This window comes from Lepisosteus platostomus, chromosome 22, assembly GCF_059453375.1.
Source record: "Lepisosteus platostomus isolate fLepPlt1 chromosome 22, fLepPlt1.hap1, whole genome shotgun sequence".
Classification (NCBI taxonomy): Eukaryota; Metazoa; Chordata; class Actinopteri; order Semionotiformes; family Lepisosteidae; genus Lepisosteus; species Lepisosteus platostomus.
The window spans coordinates 619,216-638,468 of record NC_142632.1 but is presented as its reverse complement, the minus strand read 5'-3'; the positions used below and the strand labels follow the sequence as shown (position 1 = coordinate 638,468).

The 19,253-nt window shown below is 45.6% G+C and overlaps 1 non-coding gene across 1 annotated transcript; it reads left to right on the top strand.

The window, feature by feature from the left end:
* The first annotated feature begins 11,584 nt into the window (after nt 1-11,584).
* On the top strand, nt 11,585-11,666 carry trnas-uga (transfer RNA serine (anticodon UGA)). The gene has a single exon. It is a non-coding gene; the product is annotated as a tRNA-Ser (tRNA).
* The last annotated feature ends 7,587 nt before the right edge of the window (nt 11,667-19,253 follow it).

Sequence of the window (19,253 nt, the reverse complement as noted above, 5' to 3'; positions counted from 1 at the left end):
TGGACAGCTGAATCACTATTCAGAACTAGCTCTTCATCAGGAACGAACCGGTCCTCTTCCTGACTTGCTGGGACCCACAGTCATCTTTTCTCCTGTGCACAAACTTTGCTAGTTAAAGCCAACAGTGAGCATCAGCAGCGCACCGTCGCAAGCCGCACAGCACAGCCTGGCACGGAGCCAGAGAGCGCGGATTGGACAGCAACAGCCTGCAACTGCTTCTTTGAGTCCGCAGGAGATCTGAATCCCCAAAGATTGGATGAGTATTCAACTTCAATGCATTACAGCTCGAGAATTCAATTGTTATCCCAACCAGTTGATATCAATTTAATTCCTAAGAGTTATGTACTTGTTTTGAGTATCTAATGTAAAAGTTGTAACCAAGTTCATTTATGAAACGGTCTTAATGAATGATATACTGAACGTATGTCCTCTTGATATGTGTAACACTTTGTAACTGATTGAATATATACCTTTTGTATTCTGATAACCCTCTCGATAAGATCTGTTAGGTTTATATGCATATTCTATGTATTAATAAATGTATCCTCGTGTATTAGTACCTGTGTGTGTGCGTTGTTTGAGTTATATCGCATGGTTGGATTCTAAAGCCATCAAAAGAATCAACTTTGTGATTTACTGCTACAATTAATAATTGTCTCAGTAAATGCCCAAACCCTACAGAACTGGTGCCTTCAGAGAGCCACTATGATTACATATTTGGCGTCCCTGAACCGGTTTTCCCTACAGACGTAATGACAATGGCTGCTAAAATGTCTGAAGTGGAGTCGCTTATAAGTACTATTTCTAGCGACGACAATCCTGGTTACTGGAGTGGTATCGAAAAGTTGAACTTTGATGATATTGAGAAGCTGCAAGTAGATTTAGTAGCTAAGGTAGCGAACCAGCTTAACACAGGAGGGTCTGTGAAAGCAGTTCTGGTCCTATCGAGTTTCACCTTAAATCTAGCTAAACAGCTGGAACTGTCTTTGTCTGAGCTGACAAAGTTTCAAAAGCTTCAGGGAACGCTAGAAAGATATAAGGCGGAGCGAGTTGAGTTGTTGGATATAATCAGAGAAAAGAGAGTGAAAAATGAGGAAAGTGAAGACTGACTCAGGGAAGTTTTAGGTAAATTAGATGACTTGTCTGCTAGAGAAACTGCGGCTGAGGTAGCTAGGAGAGACCTGGAAGCGAGCTCGAAAGAAAAAGAAAAAGAAATTGAGAGTTTAAATGAGCTCAGCCAGGAAAGGCAAAAGGAGTCAGATGCTGCCGTACTGGAAGCAAAATAGACTAGATCCCACTTGCATGCCAGCCCACCTAGCAACCCGGAGCGCTCACCCAGCGCGCCAGGAGGAGGTTTCTCCCGGCCAGGGTCTGTGGTCGGATCGGCATGGGGGAGATCGCCGAGTCCTGCGCGAAACGCAAGGGCGAGTCAGTTCAGACATAGACCCCCTGCTCCTGATCACGGCCGTCTCCCTGCCCGCGGAGAAACCGTAAAAATTAACCTCCACTCCCTGAGGCAGTTAGCCAAAGATGTAGAAAGGTTTGACCCGTCAGTGTCAGGGAATAATGTGGAGACCTACATCGATGAGCTGAGATATACTTTGCAGTTTATGCCCGAAGCGTCCGAACAGGAAAAGGCTATGTTAGTAAGGAAAACTACCAGCCGAGCGGTCCACGAGTGGATGTCTAGACAAGGACCGGAGGTCTGTAATAGCTTTGAGGAGCTGTGTCAGGCAATGATCGGAGAATTTTCGGCTTTTATCGATCCCATAGCTGCCGTGGCCGCTGTGCACCATATTAAGCACGAAAAAGCTGAAGCCCCTCGCGACTATTATCAGAGGCTTAGGCGCACTTATTTTGCAGGGCGGAATGAAGAGGGTTGCGAAGAGAACGTGAATTTCAAAGGTTTATTCATTGCTAATCTGCATCCCTCAGTCAGGAAAATGATTGTGATGCACACTGATGCAAAAGCGATGAAAATGGCTGACATTAGAAGGTTGGCTCAAAAAGCCTGGGGAGCTGAAGTCTCTGCTTCCTCAGAGCGAAAACCTGCTAAAACGGCCGTGTTCGCCACTAAAGCCAGCAGGGTTGACGACTCGCCTCAGCTCGAGGCAGCTGAGGTTCCTGAGCTCGCTAAGCCCCGGCGCAAAATAGGCAGGCAGGACCGCACTAAGCGTCAGAGCCGCCGTGAGCGCTACGGGGAAGGCAAGGGCTCAGGCAGAGCCTATCATAAGACTGGACGAAGGGAGTCGACTGCAGCCCGCCTGGCCAGGCTTGAACAAGCCCTGCCTGAGAGATCAGGACAGGGTAAACCTTCCGCACCGAATGCCGGAAGTGTGAATGAGCTTAGGGGGACCACGCCCCTTCTCACTGGAGGAGGCGGGGATCCGTCCCAAGCCCCTCCCTCAGTCTATCTGATTGGGTGGGAGGGTTCCTGCCTGGAAGAAGGCTGTGACTCTGAGCTGGGCGCTGACCCCGCCCCTGAAGTCAAAGAAAAGGCAGGCTTCCAACAATTCTTAGGGAATCTCAGCCAGAAAGGCAAAGCAAGGCGTATTTATATCAAGGTTTCTCTTGAAAACGTCTTAGATAGAGAAGCACTGATTGACACTGGGGCTGAAATTAGTTTGATGTCAGCCGATCTACTCAGCGAGCTCAAACGAGTAGCGAAAGGAAAAGGCATCAGACTTAAGGTAGAACCGTGTAAGATAGATATTTCCAGCTATACCCAGGATCATGCCAGGATCACACACCGAGTTTGGGTGGCACTTAGGTTCGGGCCAATGAACGTGGTGCATCCTGTTTACATCTCTAGGTTTAAAACAGAGCCACTACTCATTGGCCAAGACCTGCTTGACAGGCTGGAGCCTCTGGTGGACTGCCAGCGTGGAAAATTGTGGGCTCAGGTCAAAAACCCTAAGCCTGTTGCACAGCAAAAAGGGGGATTCAGTGGTTATGCTGTGATCACACAGTGCCCACTGAACACTATAGCTGAGTTGGAGGTTCCTCCTGGTTCCTCTGGACGAGAATAAATGTCTCTTCTTGCTTTCCAAAACTACAGGGAAGTCCTGCCCAGGCCAGCACTCCCACGGTCTCCCAACTACAGGAGCAGTGCTCCGAGCAGCTGCTTGACCCGCCAGGTAAAGCACACCCCCTTTTCATCCCTGAAGAAGAGTGGATCTCCCTGTCCGGTAATGAATGGGAGTCCTTTCTGTGCACCCTGGTACCTCAGGGGGTCCAGGAATACCACCCCATGGTGGTGGGAGGGGGTCCAGGTGGCAGAAGTGCAGGTTGATGATGTAATTCTTAGCCTCAGCTCTGAGAAGTCCATAATCAGTGAAGGTCTGTTCGAGGACCTGTCGCCAAGCTGTCAGGTGACCCTGGTGACGCAGTCACAGGTTCTGTGGTGGGCACCCCCATCTCATAGGTCCATTTGGAGCAAAGGAAGCTGTGTAGCTTCCATCTCCATCGGAAAAAGGAAGTTTGCTCACTACTTCCTATTGGAAGTACCTATTGGTTCGACTGGGCGCCCAGCTGGACACAGTAAACAGTGTGCTGTGGACACGGGTGGACCCAGATGCCCACTCTCTAAGCGGTGACCCCGAGAACATTCGGTCAGGTCAGACGATTCCTCAGGCCTGCCAGGTAGTAAACGAATCAGACCTGATCGTTCCTGCGTCAACAGCAGGGTTTCCAGTACGCCTTGTCCTAAAGAAGGGACAGAGAATGGACGCTGAGATGGTTTTCTTCCAACCATCAGCTCAGTTTATCAGACTGAACCTAGCAGTCTGTTGTACCCCCAGACTGGAACGGAATGGCCGAGCCACCTGCCTGTTGGTGCAGAACATAGCAAAACAAGATGTCAAAATCCCTGCTCGCACTGACATGGGACTGGTAATTGACAATGGTTTCTATGATTTCGAACTAGCCATCCCAGTACTGGGGCAGCTCCCTGGTCCCTTGGCCAGGGAGGGGGGAACCGAGCAGGTGTACTACACCTACCCCCGGCTGATGATTGCAATTATGCCAATAGAGGGATTCTGCAACCAGGAGGTGTGCAGGGTGGACCTTAGCGATAAGGATGAGATGGTTGTGTACACAGTACACGCAGGTGTTCCGATGGACCACTCAGCCGAGAGTACGACCCGGGATACCGCCATGCCGTCAAAAGCGGGGTTCCTAGAGCAGGTACAGGAACAGGTTGGCAAGGCAGATGCCCTGGAAACGGAAAGCCAGCGTCAGCAGCTGCGTCAGAATTTCCAGGATTTCCGGGAAGTGTTTGCACGGGACGCCTATGACTGCGGGGTGACGGATTTGAACACAGTGCGCATTCCAACGGCCCCTGGTGCCCGCCCAACCTATGTCAGGCAGTATCGCATTCCCCTCACGGCATACGAGTCCATAAAGCAGACGTTGGATGCTCTACTAGAGCCTCAGATCATAAGGGAGTGTAACTCCACTTATAACTCCCCACTGTGGCCGGTGCTGAAACCCAATGGTAAATGGCGTCTGACCATTGACTACCGGCAGCTGAATAAACAGGTTCCTTTGTCACGATGGCCAATGATCTACCTAGATCAGGAGTTAGCCAAGGTGACAACAGCGAAATATTTCACCACAGTGGATGTGGCCAATGGGTTCTGGACCCTTAAGGTAGAACCAACAGACCAGTACAAACTGGCCTTTTCCTTTGGAAACAGGCAGTTTACCTGGAATTGATGCCCCTTTGGGTATTCCAACTCCCCAGCGGAGTTCAACATATTTCTGCACAAAGCCATGAGTGATGCAGCCGCCAGGGGCAACCTGGTCTATGTGGACGATATTCTGATGAGGAGTCAGACCTGGGAAGAACACATGGCCGAGATCAGGCATGTGTTGACCCAGCTCTCCTGTGCAGGGGCCAAACTGTCCCTGGCTAAGGGACAGTGGTGTAGGACCCAAGTGGAGTACGTGGGACTGTTGGTTGGAGCCCAAGGCATACAGCCACAGTCCAGCAGAGTCCAAGCTATCCAGAATATGAAGTCGCCCACTAACCTGTCTGAACTGCGCAGCTTTCTGGGAGTATGTAATTATTCCCAGCAGTTCATTGAGGATTACGCTGAAATAGCAAGGCCCCTCCACAAGCTGTTGCAGAAAGACGTGCCCTTTGAGTGGGGGCCTTCCCCAGAACAGGCTGTGATGGAGCTGAAGCGCAGACTCGGTAGTGCGCCGAGCTTGGCCTACCCTGACAAAAATAAGGTCTTCTACCTTGAAGCAGGGTTCTCAGAGCACTGCCTTGGGGCTGCTCTGAGTCAGGAATATAACCAAGAGTGAAGGGTGGTGGCATATGCCAGTCGAGCCCTGAGCCCAGTGGAGCAAAAGTTCTTGGACTGCGAGAAGGCCCTGTTGTCTACGGTCTGGTCGGTAGAACACTTCCGTAGTTATGTTGGGGGACAAAAGATCATCATCGAATCCTGCCACCAACCTGTGACATTCCTGCATAGCCAGAGACTGAAAGCGGGCAGGGTGTCAAATAGCAGGATTGTGGCATGAATGATGGCCCTACAAGGCTATGAGATAGAGGTACGTTATGCACAGAGCAAGAAAATGTACCTGGGACAGGGCCTGGCTTTGGGCCAAGTGTGTCACGGCTGTGACACTGACATGGAAGCTCCAGAAACAATTCCCGCTGCTGAGCTACCGAACAATCATCGGTACTACGATGAGAACGTGGGCCAGAGCTTACCCATGGCCTATGTTGACGGTTGCTCTTTTCGCCACGAACAGCAGGTGCTAGCAGGGGTAGGAGTAGTCTGGCAAGACAATACTCCCTGTGGGCCGACCCGCTATAAGCTAGGACCAAAGACTAGTCAGTATGCGGAAGTAGCTGGGGTGCTGATCACCCTCCAGCAGGCCCTGACACATGGCCTTAAACAGTTTGTCATCTGTAGTGACTCGAACTACGCCCGACATAGCTTCGTGTCTCACGTTCCGTATTGGAAGGGTAACGGCATGAAAAATGCCCGGGGCAAGGAAGTAAAGAACAAAGAGTTGTTCCTGGCCAGTGACAAGCTCACGACCGAGGCTGGAATGATGGTTTACTGGAGGAAGGTGAAGGGACACTCCCAGGTGAAGGGACCCGACAAAGACGGGAATGATGAGGCTGACCGGTTGGCCAAATCTGGCGCCTTAGAGGGTGAACCCTGGCAGTTCCAGCAGGAATGGCTACCCCCAGAATTCGTGGCTGAGGTCAAGGCGGTCACCCCAAGCAGGGCTAGACAGGATGTCGGAGCTGACCCTCAATCTGTAGTGCTTGGGTCACAGGGTTTTAACACTGATCTTGCGGAAATGCAGAAACAGGACCCAGCAATTGGGCAAATGTATCAGCATATCGCTGACCCAGTGCGTCAACCTCTTTCGGAGCAGGTGCTGAGCCAGTCTCTGGAGCTGAAGGAGCTGGCAGAGGTGAAAGACAACCTAAAAATTATAAAGGGGTTGTTGGTTTGTGTTCCAGTTGCACAAGGTGTCCCAAAGTGGGTAGTTCCTCACTGTCATCGGGGGGTCATGATCCAACACGCTCATGACGAACCCTGTGGGGGTCACCGGGGAATCAAGGCTACATACGACACTATCCAGCAGGTGGCATTCTGGCCTCACATGGGCCAAGACATCGCCGCGTATGTAAAGGGGTGTCTGACGTGTAGCCAGTTCCAACCATCACGGCCCTTGCACCGTGCACCACTCCAGAAAAAGGGCATGACATTCACCTGGTCCAATCTTCAAATGGATTGGGTGGGGCCGCTGGTGAGGTCATCCAGAGGGAACAAATATTTCCTCACTGTTACGTGTGCATTCACAAAATGGATTGAGTGCCTCCCAGCACCCAACGACACGGCAGAGACAACTGCAGTGCTGTTGGTGAACCATGTGTTCAGTCGATGGGGATTCCCCCTGACCGTGGTCTCGGATCGGGGAACCCATTTCACAGCTACAGTAATGGCAACCCTGTGGAATATGCTTGGGGTCAAGACCCAGTTGCATATCTCCTACCACCCTCAATCCTCGGGCCAGGCAGAAAGGGCAAACCGAACGGTGGTTAGTATGCTCAAAATGTTTGTCTCCAACAGCAGTAGGGACTGAGACATTAAGCTGCCCCTGGTTCTGATGGCCATCCGAGCTACGCCCCATTGCTCTACGGGGGTCCCACCTTTTGAGATGATGACAGGTCGGAAGATGACTCTTCCCCTACACTGTCTTTATGGGGTGGAGGACCTGAGCACGACGGGGGCTGCTACGGCCCATCAGTATGTGTCAGACCTGCGAGCACATCTGCAGGCAACCTTTGCTTTTGCCCAGAACAATCTGGGAAGGAGTGCAGAGGGTAGGAAAGCATACTATGACTGAAAGGCAGTTAACCAGGAACTCCAAGTAGGAGACAAGGTCCTGTACTTCCAATTTGCCAAACCCACAGGGGTGGCCCGGAAGTTCTTACCCAGTTGGACAGGACCCCACGAGATTGTCGATAAGGTATCACCGGTAGCTTATCGAATTCAGATTGAGAAGGGAAGGCAATCTCTGGTCTACAAGTGGGTGCATCGCAACCACCTCCGGTTGTATCGCCCACCTCAAATGGCGCCGGATAACACAGAATAGGGTTAAACGTCCAAACCCGATCAAAGAGGGGGGTGCCCCTTTGTAGCTGCAGGTAGTTAGGTACTGTACTGTAGGTCCTGCTAGGAAAATATATTCAAAATTATAGTGGAACTGTACCATGTGCCTCATCTATGTTCCAGAATGGGAATCCTAAAACTGCCACGGCTGGTCCTGACAGTACTGTGGATCGCCTCGACACAGCCCCTTGAAGTTGTGGAACCTGGTCCTCCTACCGGCATAGTCCTGCAGGAAACCATAGTCCTCTTCATGGAAATCTTTATGGTACAATCTTTTTTTTTTCTTATAAAATATACTTTATTCCGAAAAAAAACACATCTCAAAAGGAAACATCTCACACGATAACACTCCACAAAATTAAAACATCGGCGGAACGGCGGTGATTGTCCGTTATCAATCCTTGCAAGGGTGGGCGGATTTGCGCTATTATGAGAGTCCCTCCAAACCCTACCGCTTGCTGTAAACCATTAATCCCTGTACAGGGTCCATAGGCCTTTCCAGCGCTCCTTTGCCGTGGGGAAACCCCATTTAGCAACGTCGCGCTTCATCCTCCTCCTGAGGTCCGCCAGGATCCTCTCTTCCAGCTCCCTCACTCCCCACTTGTTGTTGTGCCGGATGAGATTGTTCCTCGCGTCCCACAGGCCTTTCTTTGTGAGGGACAGCAGCAGCCACATCAGGAACTGCGTCCCCCTGTCCAGTCCGGTAGGTGCCAGCCCCAGCAGAATGTACTGGTAGCTGAGCACCGCATTCGTTTCCAGGAGTTGCATTATGTTGTCCATTCTGCCCCACGCCGCCTTGGCGAAGGGGCAGCTCCTTCACTTTATTAAGATACTGAAGAAAGATGTGGAGACGGGGTTTGAATTTAATCCTTTCTGTAGGGGGTTTAGACTTTCAAGTCACAAGCTGGGGTTTATGGCAGGAAAGGGGGGTTAACTGATAAGGATTGCAGATGCAAGCTAGGAACCCCCTGGGTGTAATGTTAAACTGACCATTTGTCCAGAACATCGTAAACTGGCCAAATACCATGAACCCCCCTCTTTACCATCAGACCGAGTGACGTCAGAAACGGAGAAGAAAACACTATATAACCCAAAAGTTTGTAACAGTACGGGGAACAATACTTCGGTTTTGTTGTTTCTTGCGGGAAACAAGACTTCGGCTTTATTGTTCCTTGCATGCAATAAACTCATCTGTTTTACTTCATCTCGGGATCAAGAACCTTATTTCTTCTGTTACAACAATACTTAGAAGACAAAGATACTGTATCAATTTATGTTGCATTAGCCTGATTATGATTAAAAAAACACATATAATTAAACACGCGTTTACGATTTAAATCAAAACACGATTTAAATCAATATAAATGTTTATATTGTAACGCATACTGTCCAGCCTCCATTTCTCTATAAAAATTTACTCTATTACACACACACACACAATAGAAGCAGGAAGCAGAAGCAGTGACCATTGTCAGAAGGGAAGAAGGTGACTATTCATTGTTATCAAAAATGACTTAGAATCGATCATGTTGTGATATTTTGAAATATAAAAGTCAATTGATTGTTCATAATATTGCTATTCTATTTTTTCGAAGAAATGTTTGTTAAAAGAAGAGTCCAGCACCAGCTGGATTTGAACACACAACCTGTGAGTTGGTAATTGCGCACGTAGACCAGTAGGCTACAAGGGAAGTCGCATGAAGATGGAGGCGAAACAGCCCTACACAGCCCTGTCGCAGTACACGAATATAATCATATCGTTATTAAATTCTTTAGATACGCGATTCCATATTATATTAGCAGAAAAGCTTAAAACTACCACTTTTTCACACGCTATTTCACATGCTAGTTAAATACTTCGATGCTTAAAATCGTTAGGGAGAAATGGAATACCGGTGTGTATTTTTCCTTTAAAGTACCGATTCCTGGAATCTGACTGGCTGACACCCTTCTGAAGTGGTTCCATAAAATCTGGTATACGGAAAAGAAAGCGTTGATAAAAAAGCCTGGATTCTCATGTATCTCATACAAGTATCTTTTAAAATAGTCTTTGCTGTGCTCTTGAGGATCCTTGTGATATTTTGAGCTCTAGTTGAATGATAAGTGTCGCATTTTAAATCATTTTCGTAGTTAAAAATTATGAAACGCCCTGTTAAAAGCAAGGGAGTTTTTATGCCCGTTGAACTAAAACAAAATGCCTGACAAAGTATGGCTTGGACAGATTCCAAGTGCTTGTACAAATGTGCTAAAGAAATTATACTTTGAGTATACAGCTTGTCCAAAGTCATTCATTATTAATACTATTAGTAATATCTTCGGTAAAGGCTTTGATGCATAAATATTTCTGATAAAGGTAGGTTGTGTACTTCTGTCCAACTGAGCAATCTTGCTTTCATAAAATATACCAACATTTTAATGACTAATGATTAACATGCTGTAATACACAGTTCAAAATTAAAAGCTCAAATGCTGTACATGAGAGGTTAAGCTCCCCCTGGCGGTTTTACAAGGTGACGCCGGATAGTTTCCAGCATGACGTCAAATGACGCGATTAACCGCGTGATACCGCGTGATACCACGACACACCGACCGGGGTATGCCGCGAAATACCCCACCCATTTTGAATGGCTGCATCTGTATATAGTACAGTTTGCATACAGTACTGTGTTTATGTTCCTAAACTGATCTCTTTTATGAGCAGGTGAAAGGCATGGTGAATAGGAGATTTTCAAAAATTACTGTGCTTTGCATGATTGGAAACAAATGCGTGATTGCGAAATGCTGTGGTGTTACTTTTACAAAGACGGTCGATGAAAAAAAGAATGTGGACCAGGGCAATACTTTGAGTTTACAGCTTGTCCAAGGTCATTCATTATTAATACTATTAGTAATATCTTCGGTAAAGACTTTGATGGCGACAGCTCAAACATGAGAGGATGAGTTTATTAGCTCCACCTTGTGGAAATTCCGGATACTATTATTTTAATTGCGGTACTATAGGAGAATTTACGGTAAGTCGTGGTAGACTGAGTAAAGCGCACCGCAAAATATTGCGGTATCGCCCGCTTGTTTTGAATGGCTGCATCTGTAAACCACAGCTTAAAGAAGAGCACCATCTCAGTGCCATACTAATGTAAATGAAGTAATACTAAGACATGTTCTTATGGATTTGTCTTACCTTGAGATATGTAATTGGATTTCAGGATTAACTTCCACATTCAATGTACTGGTGATTCTTTGCCTGGTCAGTACCTGGGTGGGAGACCTCCAGTGAACAATTAAGCTTGCTGCTGGAAGTGGTGTTAAGAGACTCTTAGGATCTTCCAGAGGTGTCTGTCCAATAGCACTAGTTGCCTTAGAGCTGGCTCAAACATTGCTCAAGAGTCTACCTTTCACAGATGCGCAAAGATGAATGATGGGGGTGCACGCTTCAAGGAGCCTTCCAACTGTAGGGACTGATTAGAGACGATCCGTAGCATGTGTTCGTTTCCATATACGCCCCGTGTCTCAACGGTAGGACAGAGTCAAATACTGCCTCGACACGTAACAGCGTTATATTAAACTGCAGGACTTGAGGGCTGTTTTGTTTGAATGTTCAAGGCATTGGTAAGAGCGTAGGTCAAGGGCCATTGGTGCATCTCCTGTAACTGGACTAAAAATGCTATTCAAAGTGCAGTGACTAAAATCGTCGTCCACATGTCTCCGTTGTTGATTGCTTTCTGTCTAAGAACGTTCTGTTTTCATGTCCGAACGGGGAGACTTTATCATTCCAACTTGAAGCCACCCTTAAGTCCTCTGAGGTGTGTGTGTGTTTGCACGTATGGCGTAAAAGGTTTCTTAAACGGAGAGCGAACTTGAAAAAAGTTGCCTCCGCCGCCGCCGCCGCCTCGCACTCCCTGTTCGATTGTAGCAAGAAGGCAGCGGCCGCGGCGCTCGCTGTTGTTGTGGCCGAGTGGTTAAGGTGACGGACTTGAAATCCGTTGGGGTCTCCCCCCGCAGGTTCAAATCCTACCGACTACGGCGTCCTTTGCATTTGGTTGCGTGGGTGCGTGTAAAAGGACAAGTGCCGTTTCGTTTTCGCTGGGACCTTTAACACTCTAAATCGCCTGGACCCGCAGCCTGTGAAATCGATTCTTCAGCACCCACGAAGGACGCTTTGCAGCTGGACACAGATAACGATGCTTTTCTGCAACGAGCTTTCCAGCTGAATTTTCTCGGCAGCTCCGTACTGAACCTGTTCTCCATTGCAACATAGCGGAGGCTCGTCACGTCTATAGCAAGGCTGTGTAGGACCGCATACGCCACAGTGACTTGTACACAGACCACATGAAAGGCAAGCAAAATACCCTTTTAAAATTCCAAAGACTCACAAGGTCAGAGGAACAGCGATGACCTGAACAGATCTGTTACAGAAGTCTAGGTTGACCTTTTTAGAGCTGTAATTGCATTTTTGTTTAATAGAAGATCAAATCTACTCGCATGTACCAGCACCTTACAGTTTATTGATGTTAATTCTGTTTAAGTAATAAGATTGCTAACGATGTTGGACTTTAGTCAGTGTTTTTTAGAACAAATTGCTTACACTTCTGTAAGGAATACGCAGTACGTGCCTTTGTCAGTCATTGCTCACCATACCTGTAACTTTCTTATCTAACTCACTTCCTCAAATGGTGAAGGTCCACAAACATAAATGAAAAAAAAACCCTTGTTGTAGATGAGGTGCACAAAAAAGCAGCCCCTGATAGTGTATAACACATTTATACTATTGCAGAGACACATGTAACATATATATATATACTGTATATATATATATGAAACAGAAATAGAAACAGAAACAGGAATCGCTTACTCACCTGGAGAATCTCTGTAGGAATATCTAGCATTTATCAATGGAAATAAAAGCTGCTTTAATACAGTGCATGTTCAAACTCAAACCCTCAGCTGCTGTTCTTGTTTGTTTTGGGACAAATTGCAACTGAGCATCGCATGAGCCGTTACGTACCCTTATCTGTTAGGGAATTTCAAGGGAGGAGTTAGGTCAGAATGGCTAGGCTGCAAAACAACAAGTAAAGATTTATTCCAAGATTAAACCTTGTGGCGGTTTTCTTATCTTTTCAGCATGGACTCAACTTTTACGTGTTCCTTATATGCTATATATGTATATATTAGCACCAATGTCGTTCTTAAAAACTAACATGAAATTGTCAGGGACATTCAGCTATATACAAAGACGAGACAGACAAAGTAATAATTCTATATTAACGTGGCCTACATATTGACGCAATGATCGAACTAACTGACATGTTCTGATTCAGATCCCCTGCAGTTCATGCCAATTAGAACAATAGCAATGCTGAGTCCTCCCAACCCTACTGAGCACAAATTCAGCTGCTCTCCAGTTCTGTTCTGCATGTTTTTTCATTGCAATTGAGCTCGGAGCTGGAGATGATCTCCATACAGTTCTGTGTTAACTAGCCCACACTTGCGTGCTAATTTAAGGGTTGTGGCAAATGCTTTTCTATAGTTCATATACATGACGGCAACCTGTTACCGAGGAACCTGAGAGGTTTAAAAGCCTCACGAGCCAGGCAGGACTCGAACCTACAATCTTCTGATCCGAGGTCAGACGCGTTATCCATTACTCCACTGGCCCATAGAACATGCACTTGCACTCCACCACAGAGAGCTCTACACTGCTACCAGTAGTACACTTCCCCATCTAAATTTTCACAGCAAGAAACTTGTGTTTCCTACTATTTTTATCAGGTTTAAAATATCATCTCCTTAAAACAGAAAAAGTGTTGATGTGTCGTGCTGAAATTCCGATTGATTTTGAATTAAAAGAAAAAAGGTTTTCTTCCAAAACACCGTGAAATTGTCACATCTTGCAGACAATAGGTGTATTCCATGTTGAAAAGAGAAGAAAGAAAACCATGGAACCTTTAACAGGTGTGAGGCTTCTTCAGGTGTGAGAAGACCTCACGGCCGAAACGTTGTGGTTCCTTTCTTCTCTTTTCAGCATGCAATAAACCTATTACTTGTTCCTTTGCAGCCGAGGCATGCTGACATAGCTACCCAGCTGAACATCTTGCAGACTCTACTTCTCTCCTGTAGAAGTAAAGCAGGGCTTGCTGGGTGAGCTTTTGCTCCGGTATGTTAGGTCACGTGTCATGTTAAATCACTTCTTCTAAACACAACATTTGCTGGTGCTATCTTTCCCCATGAAAAGAGACATTTCCCTTACAGTACATGACATATCGTTTTTTTTCTATCAATAAGTATAGAAATAAAACAAAAGAAAAAATGTTGTCGCCAAAGAATGCACAGCTCTGTCGCCTTGGGGAGGTGTCAAGGGCATTGAGCTCCATGGACATGAGAAGTGCCAGATAAATGCCATTTCTCATCATTTCTCTTGGCGTCAGTTCTGCTATTAAATGGGAAAGAGGCAACGGGCTCAGAGATTATGTTAAGTGCACACCGAGCGCAGATGTGTCCAAGTGTCTGTAAAAGTGCGGTGCTCCCTAGTGGCTTAAAGTGCCTGCCTAGTAAGCAGGCGATCCTGGGTCTGAATACCAGCTGTGCCTCTCTCCGTGTCTTGTTGTGCCAAATGTATCATTTCAGACAAACATGTACAGCTTGGTTCAGTTTAATGCAAGAATTCATTTCCTTTCTGGAATAACTTGTTTTTGAAGAAATCCATACATTTTGTGAAAGATGAAATCAATTTCTTGGTTGTCAGTGAAAAAATATTGCTGGCTACAAGAAGCGCAAACGATTGTTTTCTTTGACCATAAACCTGCAAATGTAGGGAGCACAAAAGGCCGTCAGTCTCTGTGGAGCAATCGGTTAGTGCATTTGGCTGTTAACTGAAAGGTTGGTGGTTCAAGCCCCTCTGGTATGCGTGTCTCAGTTTTTCCAATGTAAACATCATCACCATCGCTAAAGAAGATGGCGCAGAAGGCTCCACAGCCGAAACGTTGTGCTTCTTTTTTTCTCTTTTCAGCATGGAGTAAACCTTTGCTTTATCCTTTGCAGCCTAAGCATGCTGACGCAGCTACCTTTCTCTTAACGCGCCTCAATCATTATTCACCAAAACGATCAGCAGAATAAGTCGCCTTTGTGGTGATGTCACTCCTCTGCTTCACAAATGTCCTTAGTGACGGGCCATTTCTTTCTGCCATTTTTCCGGAGCGGTTATTGATTGCTCCATCATTTCCCTCTTACTTTCCATCACTAGATTGAAAAAAAAAACAGAAACAGGCTGACAGGACGACAATCAAATTGCAAAAACTCATCAAAGCACTCGATAGAGTATTTGAATCCACAAGTAGCTACGAGCAACTTTGTCTTGGCTTGCATGAATGTCGGAAAATGTCAAAAAGAAAAAGATGGTGGCTTTTTCATATTCGTTCTTTTATTTTTAGCTCGTTGGCTCTTCTGTCCATTGTCCTCCTGCCTGGCTCTTGACCTGTGACTGTCTGAACGCACACAGTAGACTTTCATGCGGGGGATTTGTCCTGAGCCTCTGTGAAAGACCCACCCACCCCCATAAATAACTGCTCTAGAAACACATGAATGCAAAACTAAACCACAGCTTAAAGAGGACCTTGTCATGACCGCCAGGCAGTTAAGACCAACTCTTAAGCGATCTAATCAGCACCAGCAGTGGGTGATTATTAACAAACGCTGCCGCACGAGTTAACCCACCTGCACACACTCCACCGTGCGGTACACAGTGCTATTTTTACCATCTTTACCTGCTTCCAGCTGACCGGTATTGAGTCTATTCCTTGAGAGCTCTACCTGGCGTTTTTTCCATTACCTCGTTTATTCTGGATATTGGACTCCCCTTCTGCCTTTTTGACTTTGGACCTCGCCTCTCACCTCGGACTGTTTGCCACCAGTGTTCTCCCTGGATTACGACTTACCTTACGCCTCTTGACCACGAAACAAAGCAAAGCAGAGCAAAACAAAACGAACAAACGAAAACCCTCACGTCCCGCACTTGCATATAACGCCATTACGTGCCCAAGCGGTATTGTACGTCATCCTAGCACTGCACCCCGGGGTGTACGGTATATGGGAACGAGCACACGCCACCAATCGTCTCGAATCACTCCCTACAGCTGTAAGGCGCCTTGAAGCGTGCACCCCCAACTTTCCTCTTTGCCCATCTGTGAAAGGTAAACTCTTGAGCAAACTCTGAACCAGCTCTAAGGAAACTAACCCGATTAGACGTTACTTTGACTCATCTTTTTACGCTCAGTGCTGGATTGCTCAAACTCCAGCTAGGGTTAGGGTTAGCATTCCCACGCTACTTAGACACTTTGTTTACGCTCAGTGCTGGATTATGGGGACTTCAGGACGAGTGGGTATTTTCTCCTATCTGTCAATTCTGTTTTGTTTTGGAGACTCTTGGTTGCCTATGTTGTACAGTGCAGCGTGAAGGAAACATTTTCCAAAACTGTGTCAGCTCAAAAGTTAACACTTAAGCAAGTGTTCTCATAACTTTAGGAGGTTTCGTGAAAATGCTACAGGCGTGCCAAAATCGTTTTTTTAAATTCAAGGTGACTTTACCGCGGTTTTCATTTTCAGATTGTGAATCAAAAAAGGCATTTAATTAAACACACGATTGCGATTTTAATCAATTACTGTATTGATTGAAAGATACATTCTGTACAGATACAGTACAGTCACATTCTCCTGTCGTCCAGTGGTGTAAAACGAATTAGCAGGTGCTTGAGATAACATCCCACTGAGTGGAATGTTCTCATTTGTTATCAAGTGTAAAAAGAGGTGATAATTCTTAATAATTCCGTGTCGCATTAACTAACCTCTTCAGTTTATTCCGCCAGACAGTACATTAATATAATTATATCATTATTAAGTTGTTTAGATACGCAATTCCATATTATATTCCCTGTTAATCAAATTCTAAAAGTATGCATTTGTTAGATAACAAGCGAATTCACAGAAAAGGTTAAAATACTATCACTTTTCACAAAGTATATAATCCTAATATGGTCAGAAGGAGCACGTAAAAATGTTTCCCAAATAACAACATGTAAGACTTTGATGCTTAAAATGTTTAGGGAGAAATGGAATACTGGTGTGTATTTTTTTCTTTAAACTACCAAGACCAGCAATATACAGTACAGTTTACATACATTAATATGTTTATATTCCTAAATTAAAATCGTTTATGAGCATGTGAAAGGCATGGTGAATTGGAGATTCTCAAGATTTACATTGTATGATTGGAAAAGAATGCGTGATCGGATCAACTAAATGCTGTGGTGTTACTTTTTGTCAATGAAAAAATAAACTCTTTTCGTTTACAAAGACGGTTACAAAGAATGTGGACCAGGGTAATACTTTGAGCTTACAGCTTGTCCAAGGTCATTCATTATTAATACTCTTAGTAATATCTTCAGTAAAGACTTTGATGCATAAAATATTCCTGCATAATTAAAATATTTATGATAAAGGTGGTAGGTTGTGTACTTTTGTCCAACAGAACAATCTTGCTTTTATAAAATATACCGCCTTTTTAATGTTTAATGATTAACATGCTGTAATACACTGTTTAAATTTAAAAGTCTAAAGAGTATACACCTTAAATTCTTAATTGAATAAAGATTGTCCCTCAGCAGTGATCAGGATTCAAAACTGACGTTTTCTGGTGACAGCTCAAATGCTGTACAGGAGAGGTTAACCTTTATTAGCTCCACCTGGCGATTTTACAAGGTGATTCCGGATACTATTAACATAATCTAATTTGCGTCCGGTATGATGCGGTATACTGCGACACTCCCACCGTGTTATACCGCAGCATACCCCGCTTGTTTTGAATGGCTGCATATGTATATAGACTCTATATATACATTTGGTGCATGCCACAATTTTGGATGGTGGTGGAGGAATAGGGATTTTCTCAACACGGCAGGGACTCCAGTTAAGAATGCTGGGTTTATCTCTGAACTATTAGAAGCTTTGCAGCTACTGACTGAAGTAGCTGTGGTAATGTGTAAATCACATAATAAAGAAATGTTTCCAGTAACTCGAGGGAACAACTTTGCAGATGCAACTGTCAGGTGAGCAATACTTGTAGAACAGTAGTCTGAGACCTCTGTGAAGCAGAGAAATGGACATGGTTAGAAAAGATTATGGGGCTGCAGGATGATGGGGTGTGGAGCTGACAGCACACCAGACGCCCTGCATGCCCTCACAGCCTAATGCCCTTTATAGCCCGACAAATGCACTCTGTTGGACACCCAGGTGGGAGTCAAATGGTGTGCCGGTTACCCAAAACTGGGTGAGAACCGGGTTTGAAGCAGTAACCACTTATGTGGTATCTGGATGTAATGTTTATCAAAGGAACTCAACTCAGTTCAGGTGCGGGTGCAACAGCTCAAAAGGCCTGCTCCTGAGGAACCTTTCAAACCTGGGAAATTGAAAATTGTAAAGGGAAACCTGGGCTCTTATAATCTGTTTTCCCAGTGGGTTGCTGCCACTGCCTCTGTGTCTACCAAACACTTGATAACAGAGATAAGCCCTCGGTGGGCACTGCCCTGCCCCTTGTATTATGATCAAGGAACACACTTCACGGGGAAGGTGTGTCAGGCTGTGGCTGCATTGTTCGGAGTGAGATGGACTGAGATCATCCTCAGTCTGCAGGAACAGTGGAATGAAGGAACAGATCTCTGAAAGATCGACTAGACATCAGACTGAAGGAACGCCATGGGATGCGGGCTGGATCAAACAGAACTGTGTAACAGCCTGTTTGATATCATCACGGGCCAATCAATGAAACTTCCTGGAGGGACGAATTTAGCTGGACGAATGGATTGTTGAATTTGCTAATTCCCTATTGTAGTATTGTAGGTTGCTAGGACTTAGCAAAGCACATCTATGATGAAGAAAAATATATATCATAATTATAATCCAGATGATTGGGGCATTGGTGCATGGCTACAGTCTGTGCTAGGAACATGGAGAGGGTCTCTGGTTCAATACATATTTGTGGGTCTGGTATTATTCGTTATGATCATATCGTTAATATCCTGTTTGAAAAACATGTGGACTAAAGCTGCTGCTTCTGTGCTAATTGTACGCCCTGAAAGGATCATGAAGGTCAAAAAATGATTTCATGGGAAAGGTTCTCTTATCTAGTGGCAGAACCTGATGGGTAGAACAATATAGTTTTAAAGGGGGTTACCCTTGGGAGTGATTCCCCTAGATGCAAATGATTATTGTGGTTTGTTTGTTCATAATAAGATGTTTTGCAGGAACGGAACAAAGAGAAATTTTACAACTTCAGCTAGAATTGTTCTGCAAAACGTCACAGCTGAGGCAGGGGAACAATGTGTAGATTTTTCTAAGAGTTATTACCCAGTTGTTGACCAATCTGTTGACCAATGTTGACCAAAAAAGCCTAAGATTATGCTGGGCTCCAGCCCACAGGGATTTACCTGTGCTGTAAGAACTAATGAGTGAATAAGGAGACTGGATTCTGGTGAAAGACTTCAGGAAAAAGAAATGGTGTTCACTCAGGTGGAGGGGGCTGTACCAGGTGCTGCTGACCACTGCCACTGCTGTGAAGGTCAC